At 48.5% G+C, this 17,056-nt stretch overlaps 1 long non-coding RNA gene across 3 annotated transcripts in view; it reads left to right on the top strand.

Annotated features, from left to right (window-relative positions):
• The window catches only part of LOC111750595 (uncharacterized), a 140,901-nt gene extending 124,541 nt beyond the window's left edge, over positions 1–16,360 (top strand). Inside the window, exons 3-6 of one of the 3 annotated variants that reach the window (XR_002785701.2) lie at positions 1,761–1,822; positions 11,923–11,971; positions 15,014–15,166; positions 16,308–16,359. This is a non-coding gene — a long non-coding RNA (uncharacterized LOC111750595). The other 2 variants (XR_002785702.2, XR_010319020.1) reach the window with 2 other exon arrangements.
• The last annotated feature ends 696 nt before the right edge of the window (positions 16,361–17,056 follow it).

Genomic DNA, 17,056 nt, shown 5'->3' with positions numbered 1-17,056 from the left:
GTGGCCAGGTGCAAGCATTTAACCACCAAGGAGAAGTTACTTTAATGGCCTTCAGAATCTTTTTATCAGTATTGCCTTCCAGCTTTCCTGCCAATGTTCATTGTATAATATATCCTTTCTCCATTATTTTTCTTTGCTTGTACTGTAAGTGCCTAAACACTGTGTAGCCAGTCTTGGCTATGAATCAACTGGATGCCTCCACTTTGATCCTTTTTTTTTTTTTTTTTTCTCTGACTTTTAATATTAGAGAAAACTACTTCTGAAAACATACTGTGTTCCATGAACATGTTATCCTTTGATGTGATGGGCACTGCTCCCAGAGGCATTGTTTAGAATGAAGTTTCCAAATGGACCCTGCTTCTCCAGGGCTCCCCAAGACTGAGAGCTGGAGGAACGCCCCACTTCTGTATTTGGGCTTATTTCTGTGGTGCTAGGATCCCACCGGGGTAACTGATGATAAGCCTCGCCTTCTGACTCCAGGGCCTCTCCTTGAAGAAGCAAAGTCATAACCTCACATACTTCCATAAGCTGCCCAGGGTCCATTAAACAGGCGACCCAGATTCCAACTGAGAAAGACAACAGCATTTGGGAATGTCTGCCAGGGCTCTGGGTGTTGCTGTGATGCACCTTCTCTCCAAGTCCTCATGGGTGTAGGCGTTCATCTGAACATCCTTGCCTGCTGACCTGAACTCAACTCTGTGAGGAAGCTGTCTCATTCTTCATTATCTCCTCACTGTGCCAATCTGAACTCATGACAGGAATAAAGAAAATAAAAGGCATTAGCTATGAAACAATGTTTGCTTCAAAGGAAAGTTAAAGACTTTAACAGGATATGTACGGTCCCTGCCAACCTGTGGTTTTCATAATGGTTAATAAGCTGTCCCCAGCCATGTTTTCTTTAAGCTCCATGGCCTCAGTTTCTCCCCTCTGCAAAATGGAGGCAAAACCATGACCCATTCCCCATCTCCTCAAATCCCATTTTATTGCCTCCTGAGGACAAGGGGAGTTAAGGTCAGGTATATCCTAAGCTGAGAAATCAAGCTTTGCAGAGGGTTTTCTCATTCTACTCTTCCCTATGGCTACCCTTGAAAGTCTTCTCTTCTCCTGGCCCCACCTCCTTCCCTGGTCTACAGCTTGTTGCCTGAGCTTCTGGGGGTGAGGGGACAAAGGGGTAACATCAGCTAGGTTGTGGGCTCTGTCCTTTGTCTAAAGAGTATTGAATCATCCCTCCCACCCCCACACACCCTGCCCATTGTTTTCTTCCTAGGGCTGTGGGATGGGGGTGGGGAAGAAATAGATGGTGTCATGAACACAAACCATCTGAGAGCACCCCAGCCGTAAAACAGGAAACTCTTCATCTTCTCTCACCACCTATGCCTAAAAGAGCCATAAAAGCATGTCACTAGAAGCATTGCGTCAAGAGCTAAGGGGCATTTACAGGTGCTGTGATAATGTTAGCTGTGGTCTGTCACTTTGTCAAAGAATATGCAAATGCAGGGAAGAATCCAGCCGTGGGTGCCCAGGCTGGCAGTATTCACCACCTCCCATCCCACCCTCCCTGTGACCACCCACCCACACCTATAGTTTTCCATCCAGCCCAGAGTTGAGAGAACAGGTCCATGATAAGGTGGGCCTTCTTTGGGCCAGGATGTCTCCCATAAAATTCAGCTGGGACCTAGGTTGCTATTACTGAGTCTGAAGGACTTCCACCGAAGTCGATATGACAACGAGGGTGACCAATCTCTGGAAATGTCTTGCAGGATGAAGACTGAGGCTGCACTTCCTGTTTTGTGCCCTTGAAGAGGCTCAGCAGAACTGAAAGGTCAGAAGGTATTTTTCTTTCCTATGTCATAGGGCTGTAAGTTGGCTGGTCAACTGTTAGCTGTGAGCAAACCAAACCAAACCCAGTCCCAGCATTTTGTGACCTTGGGCAAGGCCCAAGTTGTCTGATTTTGACACTCAAGGGTGCTGTTACGCCCATTTTAGCGATAAGGAAACTGAGGCACAGAGTGAGGTGGACCTGTGGGCAGCATAATAAATCTGTGGAAGGCTGCAAGTTAGATGGAGCATCCTTCTTGGGTGTTTATATCCACGCTGATCCCTGCCTCTCTCCAAGGTGTCCACATTCTCATGGGGAAAAGGTCTGTAATCTTTTCTATATTGTGGACCCTTCCTCAGAATACTGTTTTTAAATGTTTACATTAAAATACCTAGGATTACAAAAGTGTATTACTTTGAGCAAAAGCTCAGGGATATTTGTCCTAAGCATCTCTCATTCCATTACATCAATAGATAGTGACAGAGTTTTGTTTTTTTTTAATTAATTTTTATTGTGCTTTAAGTGAAAGTTTACAAATCAAGTCAGTCTCTCATACAGAAATTTATACACGGCTTGCTGTACACTCCTAGTTGCTTTCCCCCTAATGAGACAGCACACTCCTTCTCGCCAATCTCTCTCCTCGTGTCCATTCGGGCACCTTCTGGTCCCCTCTGCCCTCTCATCTCCCCTCCAGACGGGAAATGCCAACACAGTCTCATGCGTCTACTTGATCCAAGATGCCCGTTCTTCACAAGTATCATTTTCCATCCCATATTCCAGACCAATCCCTGTCTGAAGAGTTGGCCCCAGGAATGGTTCCTGTCTTGGGCTGACAGAAAGTCTGGGGACCATGACCTCCAAGGTCCTTCTAGTCCCAGTCTGACCGTTAAGTCTGGTCTTTTTATGAGAATTTGGGGTCTATCCCACTGCTTTCCTGCTCCCTCAGGGGCTCTCAATTACAGAGTGTTTTAAATACAAGGTGTCACCAAGGAAACCATATCGACCACTGAGTGCTACCCCCCGCCTTGATCTGCCCACCTTTCTGTTCCTTCCATTCACGCCTCCTGGTAACCCGCCATTCCAGGCATGGGCGCACCTCCGTTTGCAGGAATGCTGCTCCCCACCCCCACTGTACCTCCCAGAACTCTGCAGCACTTTCACTGTGTGGCACACAGGGCCTGGTGTCCACAGGAAACCACCAGCCCCCGCTAACCTGGGTCTCCTTTAGCGGCTATCAATGGTGGATCCTTGAGCTGCTACAATGATAACATTCTAGAAGAGGCATGTCAGTGTATGTGCCCAGGTCTGGAGTTTGGGGGAAAGGACCCTCAGGATGCGACTGCTCCCAGCCCCCAAGAAGCTGGCTGATAAACACAGAAAGATTTGGACTCGTGATTTAGCTCTTGACTCTGGTAGTGTTTTCTCTAAGTAATGGCCAGGCACTCCCCTAAGAAACCATGAAAAGGAGACTGAAGCTAGTGGTTGTGGGCACAGGAACACATGGCTGAGTGTGTGCACCGGTGTCTCCCCAGAGCGGGCGGCGGGGTGTGAAGAGGTGACTCATTCATTCTCAGAGCCTGTGCGTTGTTATGTCTCCTGGCTGCTTTGTGTTGTTCTAGAGACACTCATTCTAGTCAGAAGCAGAGCCTCCCTTTGCTACTCTGTTAAACCATGTTCCATTAAAGGGTTTTCTTCCCCCAAGATGACATTCGTTGCTGCATTTTTTAAAAAAGAGCATTTCCTGGGAGAAATGCTAGAGAGAGGAGAATGCAAACCATTTGCAGAGACCAGACAGAGGCCTTAAGAGGCTTGCCCTGGAAATTCCACAGGGCTTCGAGACCAGTAATTATGGGAGGGAGCAGGGCTTTTAAAAAGAAAAATTACGTTGATGCTGATACCAGGAATGCTAAGCCAGGCCTCTGAGGTCTCAGTGCTGGTCACGTTTTTCAAACAACACCTTACCCCCTTCTATGAGAAAAACTGCATGGTCAAGTCCCCTAAACGTACGTTTTGTCTGACAAGAAAGCAGTTTGACCTCTGACAGAGGAAATGCCAAGAGCCAAGGCAAGAGAGGCCTCGTGCCAGGAGGAACAGAGCTCACCAGGTCTGCGCCTCTCCCTCCCCTCTGCATCTGGTCTGGCCAGGGAGTCTCAGGCTGCCCCAGAGAATCCCCCAAAAGGCCCTGGGTGTGCAGCAGGAAGTCAAGGTCAGTAACCCATGGGCATCCCAGCCCCATCAGGGCTTTGTGCTTGAGAGAAAATAAGACAGGCTGTTTTGTTCATTTATTAATGGGCTTTTGTCATACCCCAGGTTAGGAAATAATCCTTCTATTGTCAATATGTCTTAATCCCCATCGTTAATATGTCTTCAGAGGCTTGGGGGGGAGGACGTGTTTTCAGCAGAAATCCCCTCTCAGGCATAAACGCAGATGTGCCTCTCTTTACGCCACAGGCATTCTCCGAGATGGAACGTGTCTCACGTGTGAGATTCAAGGCAGCAAGGAAGCCTTACCTCCTCGTGTAAATCCCTCTCAGAAGTCATCCCTTAGATGGATTTTGTGAAAATATAGGCTTCTGCACATTGAGTTTCCTTAAAGCGAGGTTTCCTGCATTTTGTTTGGTTCCTAAAATAATAACAGGAATGTCAAGAAGCCGACAGCCCTTTTGGAAGCGCCACATGACTTTCAGTCTCTGATGAATGGAGGTGGGATTTTCACTTCCCTGTACTCTCCCCTCCCCCGCAATAAGCCACAATGAAGGGGGAAAAAAAGGAGAACGCAGCCACCTTCAAGCATTTTTAAATTCAACGAAGAATTAGAGAAAGCTGAGCCTCTGAAAGTGGAGTCAAAAGCAGGTCTCTTTCAGTTCTGTGAAATTGCCCCCGTTAAATCCTAGGAGTAGGGAAACCCAAACATTCCAGTCTTCTAGCAGGACATGAGGGCTGAGCACATCCCTGGAACCACGAAAGGGATTTAGGATTGAGCCACCTTTGGTTTGGCTAAAAAACAGCAGAAACACCAAAAACAAAACACACAACTAAGGCACCCCATCCACACAGCAGAAAAGAAGAAATCAGAAACTTGCTCCCTGATGCTAAGTAGCATTCACAGCAAAATCAGATTTTCTGACAGTGAATCAACCACTAAAAAAAGCTTCCTGTGGCACATGGCGCAGCCTTCTGGAAACGTCGGTGCTTATTATTCTGCTCCCAGCCTTGATTCTCCACCCCCCTCCCCCCAGAGGGCTGCAGTCAGATCTGCAATCCCTCCAAGGAGCTCCCCCTTTCCAAGACTAATTACGTGCAGGGGCCTGGGATGTGTGACTGATCCTGCAGGAGGAAATGCAGTGGGAAGCTCATGCTGCCTTTTACGCGGTAAGCAAAGTTCAGAGATGTTTACATTCTGCTGGGTAAGCATGGCGCTCTCAAGACATGAGATGGATGGACTGTCCGATCAGCATGAAATCTCGCCAAGGCAACACACTAGGTGTGCCTCAGTGGACTTCGCCTGAGCCTTGGAGGCCAGAGGGTCAGCACTGCTAGTTTTGCAAATTGCTTGATTCTATCATGTTTTACTTAGCACAAAGTATCGCAAACTGAGCCCATTCGAGAAATCAGCAAATAAAAGCTGGATTAAGATCTGTAGAGTGGACTTTGGGATACAGGGTTTTTCTAATCACTGGAGCCTGTTAGGTTAGATGCTGGAAGTTCCTAAGTTTTGCAGAGAAGTCTTGTTTTTGTTTTGTTTTGATTTGTTTTTTGCCATGTGGGAAAAAAATAAGTACAAGATTCATTAAAAATAAAATGAAAAAGGAAATACTGCATTTGGCATAGCTATAACTTGGAAAAAAAAAACTTTTTTAGTTTTTTTATAACTTGGAGCAAGTAAATGCTGAAGGGAGCTGGTAATTCAGAAGGTCCGTCCTTGACTCAGATGTCCAGCAGAAGAAATGGTACCACACCAAAGACGTGTTGTGTAGCCTAGTGGCCTGGAGAGACAGCAGCTCTGGGCTAAAGCACGACTCTTCAGCCACTCTCTAGCTGCAACTTTGGGTAAGCTAATTGTCATTTCCAAGCTTCTGTTTCCCTAAGTGGGAAATGGGTAGTAACAGTGCTGTCTCACCTCAATTCAAATTAGATACCATGCATAAAGTGTCCAACCTGGTAGACTGATACAATGAGGTGTAACATGTGCTCAGCTAGTGATGATGTTGTTGTTAGTTGCTGTCGAGTCAGGTCCAACTCATGACAACCTTGCGTATTGCAGAACAAAACTTTGCCTGGTCCTCTGTCATCGTCATGATTATCGGTATGTTTGAGTCCACCATTGTGGCTCAAGTGTCAGTCCATCTCCTTGAGGGTTTCCCTAATTTTCGCTGACCCTCTACTGTACCAAATATGATGTTCTAATGACAGGACTTCAGTTATTAGAAGATGTAACAGGACCCAGGGAAAGTCGGGGGGCAAGGGTAGGTGTTCAGTGGCTGAGTAGCTCTTGCATGTAACTAAATACTCTTTACAACGAGAACAAAAGATTATGCCCTGACACATCCAACACTAAATATGTTTAATCTTCCACCCTTAAGGTTATCATAAAAATATCTAAGTGCTTCATCAGCTGTGTCCAAACACAAATCCACACGTGCACATTATCATTTAAAGCCACTCACCAGTCTTAACAGGGCTCAGCCTAGAGAAACACAAAAAGGACTCAATGGAGCTGAGGACGCTTTGAGCAAGAAACAAGCCTGGGTGAACTGGAACTTAACAGCGGTAAGAGCAGATTCATCTTTTGTGTTAGAGTCTGTGGTAGAAGCCAGGCCCTGTGCTGTGGGCTCTCCCTACACAATCCCATGTGGCTGTCAATGCCTCCATGAAGGCTGTCGGGAGAGTGAGGAGGCACATGGTTGGAGAGCTGGGGAGCAAAGCCCTGGTGCCTTGGAAGAGCCCCATGGTCAAGACAGCCACAATTTAGGGGCATTCACTGTGTTTCCAAAGGAGCCCTTGTGGTACAATGGTTAAGCACTCGGTTGTTAAGTAAAAGGTCTGCTGTTAGAATCCATCAGCTGCTCTGCGGGGGTGAGGGGGAGAAGAGACCTGGTGATCTGCTCCTATAAAAATTTATAGCTTGGGAAACTCTGTGGAGAAGTTCTGTTCTGTCATATTGGATCACTGTGAGTCAGAATCGACCTGATGGCACATACCAACAATATCAACACTGTGTTCCCAAGGAGTCCCTGAGCAGCACAAACAGCTAAGTGCTCTAACTGAAAGGTTGGCAGCTGCCACTCAGAAGAAAGGCCTGGAGATCTGCTTCCGAAAGGTCACAGCTTTGAAAACTGTACAGAACGCAGTTCTCTCTGCAGCACAGGGGGTCGCCGTGAGACGGAATCGACGCTGCTGCAGCTGTTTGGTTTTTTGGTCTTGGTCCTGTGTTCCCAGCGGCACGCTGAGCACCATACATGTGCTTTTACATTTCATCTTCACAATAACTGCCATGTAGAACCAGTTCTGCCCTTTCTGACCTGCGGGTTGTCAGAGTCTTAAAGGCTGAGTAACTTGCTCAAAGTCACACAGTAGGAGGCCCAGGACTCAGGGCCCCCCTCCCTTCACCTGGGGGTCTGGTCTTATCTACCCTCTGCACTTATCCACCCTGGAATGCTGCCTTACTCACCAAAGGCGGCCAGAGGTGACACAGAGAGATCAGTGGTAGGGAGACTAGAAAGGGCTGCTCATCTCCAAAAACCAAACCCATTGCCGTCGTGTCAATTCCAACTCATAGTAACCCTATAGGACAGAGTAGAACTGCCCCACAGGGTTTCCAAGGAGCAGCTCATGGATTCGAACTGCCAGCCTTCTGGTTAGCAGCCAAACGCTTAACCACTGCACCACCAGGGCTTCTGCTCATCTGCAGATTTCTGTGATTAGCAAGTGAGATAGTAGAGTTTACATCTGAAGGCCTAAAAGATGTGCCTTATGGAATTTTACCCTGCACTGGAGTCATCTGCAGACAGTAGTGAGTTAAATTCTATAATCTATGCTGATATTAGCTTACATTTACCCAGTGCCAGCAGCATTCTGAGTAATTGACATTATCTGCTTGCTGAATTCTCTTAGCCATCCTGTGAGGCAGGTGTTATGGTTTTGTCCATTTTACAGATGAGGAGAGTGAGGCCAGAGAGGTGAAGCAACTGGCCCCTGAGATTGTAGAAGTGTAGTAAGTGGCCCAGCCAGGATTCGAACCTGAGCAAGTGTGGCTACAAGGCCCAGGCTCTTAACCCCCCGGGCCATGGAGTGAAGGAACAACTCACTGCAGGGCCTCTAGACGGTTCTCCTCCCTGTGTACCAGCAGACAAAGGTGACTGCAGGAGGGACTGCATCTCTTCTAGTAATTCATGCTAATGACTCCACCAAACCAAGAAGAAGATGGCACCAAAGATAATGGGTGACGCAGGAGTCCTCCATTCAGCCTTCTCCAAGCCCTTAAAGTCCAAAGAGCCTTGGAAAAGAGCTGCTTAGATGATTTTCCTGTTTTAACCCTTCCCATTAGGCATATTCAGCTGACAGCTGGATGGGACACTGCCGGAAAGAGTCTGGGGGCTGCTGAGTGCCTTGACATTCTTGTCTGGAGGACATTGGCAGATGTCCAAACACTGTGGTCAATTTTTAAAAGGTTTAATTGACACCGTGTTTTTTTTTTTTTAAAGAAGGGAGTAGGTGCCAGAATAGGAGAAAGATCTTGGCAAAAACCTTACACACGGTTTTTCCACCATTGGATTGACCAGACAAGGCCACTAAGCTGATACAACAGGATTAGCAAAACCGCATTGTCGGACATAGTCACAGCGTGACATGTGCGACAGCAGAGGAATCTGGCAGGATTAACCTGCCAAGGATAAAGATGTAACAGACAAGGGGCTGAATTAATGGACTGCCATGACCGAAGCGGGAAATCTATTTGCATGCGACATTAACTGTGCGAATAAACCCTGGGCTGGACTTGGCAGGCTGGCAAGCTCTTTTTGAATCAGGAGGTTTTATTTTTAAGCCCACCTAGAAGGCTTCTGCCAAGATGGGCTAAAGCAAGCCGACTCTCGAGATTGCCCTTTGGTGTATTTTCACCATCATCTTAAAGTGGAAAGACTGCCTGAAATGCCTATAACACATGCGTGACTTACGGACCGTGTGGAACAATCCCGATATTTCAGAACCATGGAGCCAAGAGGTTCCCATTTAGAGTGGTGCTGTCTGTGAAAAAGCAACGAAGAAACAGAGTCACAACACGTAATAAGCTCGCACTCTAGAAAATGCCAACTTGGAATAGGTTGTTTTGCCTGATTTGTGTATTCTGGTTCCTGAAAGTCAGGTGGTACTAGGGTGAAGGAAGTGAGACACCTAGGATGCAAAGTCTCAAGAGGCACCCGTGGTCCAGCCTGGGCTCCAGCAGGGGCAGCCCCCGAGAGGCAGTGCCTCCCTCCCTTCACCCTGGTCCTGGCCTGCTGAAAGCTACCCACGTACAGTACACCCATTCAAAAACATGGGTGCACTTAAATACACTTACTGCAGACATTTGACTGAACAGCTGAGTGTGGATACCCCCCAAGCAGACCCTAAGAAAATCAGTTAAGTGTGGGTAGTTTATGTGGAAGGAAGCCTGGTGCACAGTGGTTAAGTGCTTGACTGCTCACCTAAAGGTCAGCGGTTGGAACCCACCAGCAGCCCCACAGGAGAAAAACACCTGGCAATCTGTTCCCATAAAGATTTACAGCCTTGAAAATCCCATGGGGCAGTTCTGCCCTGCCTTACAGGGCTGCTATGAGTCAGAATCTACAGGAGAGCACGCAACAACAGTTTATTTGGAAGGTATTCCCAGGAAGCAGGGACTGGGGCAGTGAGATGGACAAGCGGGCCAATAAAGAGTATGCTAGTAATTAGGATCCAGCCAGGGGAAAGTGGGGTCCCCTGGGAGCCATTTTAGTACATGTCCCAGGGTTACTTCCCCAGGGGCCAGAGAGCCAGGATATTTGTCCACCAACTCCCGTCCCTCATGGGTTGGGATGCTAACTCCCTGGCACTCCGCCATGCAGGCTGAGCACACTCCTGCTCCTACTCCTGACCAGAGGAAGCCTCCAGGCCGAGAGTCAAACCCTGTGTGTCAGAACCGAGGTGCCAGGTACCAATAGCGCCCGCCACATGGGCAAGATTCAATTTCCTTTGGAAGATGTTGAAGCTGTATCAGATTCCCGTGTGCTGCAGCTCATTCAGGTTTTAACAGAGCCGTAGACTTAAAAGAGCAGTGCCCAAACCTGGTCTATCAGAATCCCGGGAGGGCGGGGCACTTTACTCCCAGACTGACTGACCCAGGCCCTTAGAGTCAAGGTGGAGCCCTGAGTCTGTGCATTCCAGAACCCCACCCCCACCCGCCACTGGGAGGTCCTGAGCCAGCAGATTCCACGTCTCGGATGTCAAACACCAAATGGAGACTGTCTGGACCCATGATGAACTTGGGAGGTGGTGGGTGAGGGAACACACCCTGCGTTTCTGCTGGGAGTCATCTTTTTCCAGAAGTAACAGGCAGAATAATGTTCCTAGATTTGAGAGGCCGGATGTTAGAAGGTTAAGATAAATGTCATGTCCGTGGTATTGCCTCCAACAAGTGATAATTATGTCGTTAAAAAATAAAATCAGAATTAGCTGCCTTGGCCCTGCAGAGCCAGCAGTGAGCAAGGACTAACGTAAGCGGGCCAGCATGGGAAATAAGAGAGAAAGGGCTTTGGTGAAAATGGGTGCAGAATTCTAGAACATCTGCCATCTTGCATTCTCTTGAGATGTCCGTGGGTTGGCTGAGGTCCTTCAGGAGGAAATAGCAGGTGCAAAGGCCCTGAGGTGGGGGGAGCAGGGTGTGTTCAGCAGGTCCCCTCCGCGTGGCTGTACGAGGACATGCTGCCCAGGGCTGATGCAGAAGATTCAGCGGTAAGCTCAGAGTTAGAAGGAGCCTTCACTTACGCTGCGTGATGCTTTGAAGGAAGAGCACAGGATGCCTGGAGAGCATGTTACAGAGGAATCTGATCCTGCCTGGCCTTGGAAACTCGGGGTCCAGGAAGTTACTTTGCTGCTGAGGTCTGAAGGAGGAGTTGGTATTAGACTATACAAAATAGGGAGGGGAAGAAGGGAAAGCATTTCAGGTAGAGGCAGCAGCTTGTGCAAAGGCCCCGCGGTAAGAATGAACATGGCACGCTTGAGAAGTTTTAAAAGCACAGAGAGCAAGAAGGAGAGAAATGAAGGATAAGAGGGAAGAAAGGGATGGGACCAGGTTTGGCCCTTGTGGGATGCCATCTTCTTGCAAGTATTTAAAGTTAAAACATGAAGGTCATTTGTAACTCTTGAAACAGTCATTTTGTGATCTCTCTTTGACACCCTGGGCCCTGGTGGATTCCAGGGCGAACCAAGGAGCAGAGTTGGCTGCTGATAGGTCTGTTTGTGATCCTGGCTTCTCACCTACTCCTGGGTCTCCTTTTGCCACTTGAATGCAAGCATACCACCAGTACGTGGGTATGTGGTGTGTCAGCTCCCTTGGATCTGTGCAGGTTTAACCTGACGCCGACACGACCTTCCTGTGTACACAATCTTGGTCGAAAGAACACAGTCACTTTGCTGAAGGCTCCGGCCGGCCACTCAGCAGTGCCAGTTCATAGTCCCCCTGCTAAATCTGCTTTCTGGAACTTGCTCATTCTCAAGTTGAGAATCTTCAATTTGTTGGTTCTCAAGGCAGTGGAAAAAAGAATTTTGAGGTCTCTGTCTACCTGATACGTACCCTGGTGGCATAGTGGTTAAGTGCTACGGCTGCTAACCAAAAGGTCGGCAGTTTGAATCCACCAGGCAGGCACTCCTTGGAAACTCTATGGGGCAGTTCTACTCTGTCCTATAGAGTTGCTGTGAGTTGGAATGGACTCGATGGTAGCAGGTTTGGTTTTTTGGTTTTGGTCTACCTGATGCTCAGAAAGCCAGCTGCATTAACTCAGTCATGGTCAGCACTCATCAGGTACTCATATTTCTAAGCATCTGCTGTCGGCCAAGTGTTCTGATATTATTACTCTGTTTTGCAGGTGCTGACCCTGAGACCCAGAGGTTCAATAACTTGACCTAGGAACACAGGTAGGACAGGACTTGGAATGCAAACCCAGTCCCATCTGTTTCCAGAGCCCCCATACTTAACTCCAGTGCCACACACCACCCACTAGTCCAGGTTGCATGTCCAGAGAGCAGGCTGCCAGCCTACTGAGCTGGGAAGAGCCTCAGAGAGTGTCCGCTCAAGGCCCTAGTTCAGTAGGTGAGGAATCTGAATGGCAAGAGGCCCTGGGCTGGGCCCTGTCCACCCAGGGAAGTTGGCAGCCAGCTGGAGCTAAAGCAGGCTCCTCTGCTGCTTCTTGACCTCACACAAGTTCCTTCATCTCTCTGAACTTTCCATTCCTAATTAAGTGACCACAGTGATAGACAGGAGCCTCATGGGTGGGACAGGGATTCGAAGAGTTAAAGCACATGAAGTCTTAGCACAACGCCCAGCAGACATCAGCTAGCCTGTCGCCTTCTCACAGTGAACTGTTCATCTGGCTCCATGCCCGGGGAGTCTAGCGCAGGGCAGTCTGCACTTGGGTAGAAACCCCCAGCTTAGCAATTCTCTGCACCACAGGAGAGGCCCAATGTTGAGATTCTGACCTAACATGCCAGCAGGGATTCTTTTCTTGTAGATGTGGAAATCCAGACAGTTCTTGACTCTGAGGCACAATATTAACCTATGATTAATGAATTACTCAAAGTTTCTGCCTCCCCTGACACCTGCCAGAACCTTGGCAGAACTTCTGTGCCACATCCAGCACTCAGAACTTGCCAAATTTGCATCCTTAAAGCTGGTTCTGAGATAAATGGCAGAAAGAGGAAAATGTGATCTGGTCAGATAGCTAAGAACCACACAGCGGGCTGGAGCCATTTTGGGCCAAAGAACTATTCATTTAAAAGTGTATCAATACCTGGGGCCCCTGGTGGTGCAGCTGTTAAGAGCTTGGCTGCTAACCACAGGGTCAGCAGTTCAGATTCACCAGCCACTCCTTAGAGACCCTATGGGGCAGTTCTACTCTGTCCTGTAGCGTGTCGCTGTGAGTCACAATCAACTCAAAGCCATGAATTTGGTTTTGGTTTGGTTGTCAACACCTGGAAATAAGGATTAAACTCCAAATGCTATTTTCACATAAATTTGCATTACGTGTTTTCCTATTGGTGATAAAATCCAGGCAGATGCCAAGAGGAAATGCCCAAAGTCATTTTACTGCCGGATTTTGTTACTGGAGAGACTCACCTTCCTGGACCATCTGAACGTCAGGGAGGAAGAGCCAAGGGGGTCCTCTGCCAGTAGGAAGGCAGGGCTCAGTGCTGCTTGTTTTTATGTTGACTGCCTGAGTTCTTCCGGCCAGCTTCCCTTTTGTGGGCTTACATGAGTGGCCCCAGGTCCTCAGCGATTGCCCTTATTTGTGCCCAGGATGTGTTTCCACCCTATAGGGAACTGAGTCAGTGAGATTGTGTTCCATCCCTGGTCACGTTTGAAGTAGCCACATAACCTTCCCTTCCCTTTAAGTGTTAAGGGGATAATAGTGACGGCGGCAGCTTCCTGCCCCTTCAGGCACTCGGTGTGCACACATCATTCCATTTCTCAACCCCATCAAGCACTTCCATTTATGTAAGGGAGTTAATACACATGGCCCCCCTAGGTTACAAAAGGCTCTGGTATTAGTTACGTGCTGGGGTGGGACTTGAACCCAGATTCTGCCTAGCTCCAAGACCACCCTTACCACTCCATGGCTTCCTGCCCTCTTTTTCAAGCTTAAAGTCGTCAAACTGCGATTCTTTGGCCATCAAACCAAACCCATTGCCGTCAAGTCAATTTCAATTCATAGTGACCCTATAGAACAGAATAGAACTGCCCCATAGAGTTTCCAAGGAGCACCTGGTGGATTCGAACTGCTGACCTTTTTGGTTAGCAACCGTAGCACTTAACCACTATGGCACCAGGGTTCTGTGGAGTAGGCATAATTTAAACCTCCCTGTGATGCTTCTTGTAACGATGTGCGATAGAGCGTCACCTGTTTGCAGGTAGGAGGGGAGAGTTTATGCTACAAGGACAGCCACAGTGACCCTTCCCCTGCGCACTGCGCAGCATCAGGCATTTGATGCGTTCTCGGTGGAGCCCCACTAAGGAGAGTTAAAGGTTTCATGAGTCACATTGTGGCCTGTCTTAGAGTGAGCCAGGCAAGGAAGGCTTTGAGATGGGGTCTTTTTCTCCCCACTTGATGACTGTGTACCTGCTATGTGGGTGGCTGGTAAAGCATTTGGCTTAGGGCTCACCTCCTGCAAGTTTCTTGCCCTGACTGCTCCCTGGAGCACTGCCGGTAGGAGATGGGAACGGAAGCTTATGGTCAAAGGCCATCGCACTTTCTGCTCCAGCCACCTCAGAACCCCCTTCAGAGGCAGACGGAGTGCTTCGGACAGAGGTGGCAAAACATGGCTTTCAAGTCAGACTTGGGTTCTAGCCCCAGCCTTGCCACTTACTGGCTGTGAGACTGAGACAAGTCACCTAGATCCTAAGTGTCCCTCCCTGAGGTCAGCATGGTTGCCCCTATTTTATAGACAGGGAAACGGAGGCTGAGGGAGGTTCACTGGGACCAGGCATGGAAAGCACCTGGCACATAGTGACCTGCATTGGTAATGGTGGGGACAGGTGAACCACACGGAGCCCCCACAGGAAGACGGGACTGCCACTGTGCTCCTGCCCTGCACTGAGCAAAGGGGCACAGCTACTGCCCCCAGCACAGACATTGATCACCACAGTACCTGTTTTCTTACCTTCTCCACACCCCACCTCTGACCATGAGCTCCTCTGGGGGGCAACCGCTTCACATACTGCAGACACAGGAGGGTTGTAATGAGTGAAATGGGTAGGTGAGTGAACAAACTAAACAGGCCAAGAGAGCAGGGTTCCTCCCTCGTTCATGGGGCACCCTCCTTCCCCCAGAATTGCCCCTCTTGAGCTGGAGACTTGAATGTGTTTCTTCAGACAGACAGGGGGAAAGGTATAGAAATCTAGATAAGGCCTAGGAGCTAGAAGCAATCAGAGTTAACCCCTGGCTGGTTCTCTGCACTTGTCAGGCTGCCAAGGTCACACTCTCAAGCTTGAGTCACTTCTCTTTGCACCAAGAGGAGAGAACCAGAAGAAGAAGAAAAAACATTTTCCACTAAGCTGTCTCTTGGAAATGTCCCTGTCTTTGCTCACAGAGGACCACATGGAACAGGAAGCCAGAGGTGACGCCCCGCACACTCCTTGGCATCGACCACCTGCCAAGGATGGAACTTTTATTCTGTTTGACCCAGAATGTTTTTCTCCAAGAAAAGGATTCCATGTTGACCCTGAGTCATCCTCAGTAGGCATGGGAGCTACTCAGCATGTGGCCTTGGAGGTCTGGGACCCTGGACAGACATAAAAATCAAGAGGGTGGGATCTTGGCGGAGTTATGATTCAGAAAATGAGGTGGGAACAGTCTTCGATTTCTAAGTTTGGCAGCGGAGTCCTGGGAATTCCTGTCTTCCTACCAGACAAGTATCAGTAGAAAGAAAGCTAGTGAAAATGGGCCTTCAAAGTATTCGCTTACCGCTGCAGCTCCCAGGGCAGAGATGCTTAAGCTTTTGAGGGCTGTGTTTCCCTTTGAGGATTTGTTGAAGGCAGTAGACCCTTTTCCCAGTGGCGTGTCCGCACACAGATGATTTTGTGCCCAGGGGCCAGGGTTCCCTGGAGCCTCCAATGCCTACCCTACAGCCTTTGGGTGAGAAGGCTGGTAAAGAACAGAACAAAAAGGGAAACTCTAGTTGCAGCACTATGCGTAATAGTCAAGAGGTGGCAACAACCTGAATGCCCATCAGCAGATGTATGGTTAAACAAAATGTCCTACCTACATACGATGGAATGTTACCCAGCCATAAAGAGAAATGAGGTCCCAGTATGTGTTCCCAGTGTATGAACCTCGAAGATGTTATGCTGCGTGAAAGAAGTTAGTCACAGAAAGACAAATATTTTATGATCTCACTTATCTGAAGTAACAAGAATAGGCAAATGCCTAGAGATCAGAGTTTGTTAGTGGTTACCAGGAGTGGGAGGGAGGGGGAAGGGGGAGTCATCAATTAAGAAGCAGTGAGTTTCTGGTGATGCAAAATTCGTCAGTGATTTTGGGTGATGGCTGCACAATACGATGAAGGTAATTGATGTCACTAAATTGCACGCCTGACCGATAGCAAATTAACAAATGTTACATGTATTTTTACAACAGTTTTAAAAAGGGGTAAACTATTGGTTGGGGTAGAGAGGGAGATGGAATGGCTGAACGGTCTTGCACTCCAGTTCTAACCCTTGCCTGCTCTCTCTCTTCTCTCCGCCCCCTCGCTCCCCTAGAAGCAGCAGCCTGCAGAGGTGACCCACGACCTTCTGGCATGGTGCGGTGGGGCAGCTGGTGTTGTGAATCAGGCCGTTGCCAATGAGAGAACGGCTACTTCACAACACCAGGGTCGCACTCCACCACAGGCAGCGCTCCAGGCTCCAGAACCAGCGAGGACACACGCCTGCAAGGCAGCCAACCCTCCGCAGTGGGTCATTGCTGGATACCTCCCACATTTGGCTTTCCAGTTTCTAAGACAGTCCCAGGCTGCTGTTCATTTTCCACTCTTACCCTCAACACAAACAGCTCTAGTTTTAAAGAAAAAGCCACTCCTGACAACATAAGCTTCCTACTGAGGAAATTGTGTTACTGGCTTTTCACTGGGAAAATGGAGCTGCAGTCCCTCAGATGGGTTAAGTGCCACTAAACTAGACATTTCCTCCTAGGTGCCAGAAACACACAGTGGTGCCCTTTGCTTTGATACTCGGTAATGAATAGGATAAGGTGGAAGGAAAGGGAGTACCTAGTTATAAAGATGGTGGCTTCATGGAGCATTCCCTGAGAAATGAAGGCCCTTTGTAGCAACATATACGGGGAACACGTCAGCCTTAGTTATCTAGTGCTGCTATAACAGAAATACCACAGGTGGATGGCTTTAACAAACAAGTTTATTCTCTCACAGTCTAGGAGGCTAGAAGTCCGAATTCAGGGCGCCAGCTCCCGGGGAAGGCTTTATCTTCTCTGTCCGTTCTGGAGGCAGGTCCTT

Source organism: Loxodonta africana, chromosome 22, assembly GCF_030014295.1.
Source record: "Loxodonta africana isolate mLoxAfr1 chromosome 22, mLoxAfr1.hap2, whole genome shotgun sequence".
Taxonomy (NCBI): Eukaryota; Metazoa; Chordata; class Mammalia; order Proboscidea; family Elephantidae; genus Loxodonta; species Loxodonta africana.
This window is presented reverse-complemented; position numbering and strand designations above follow the sequence as displayed.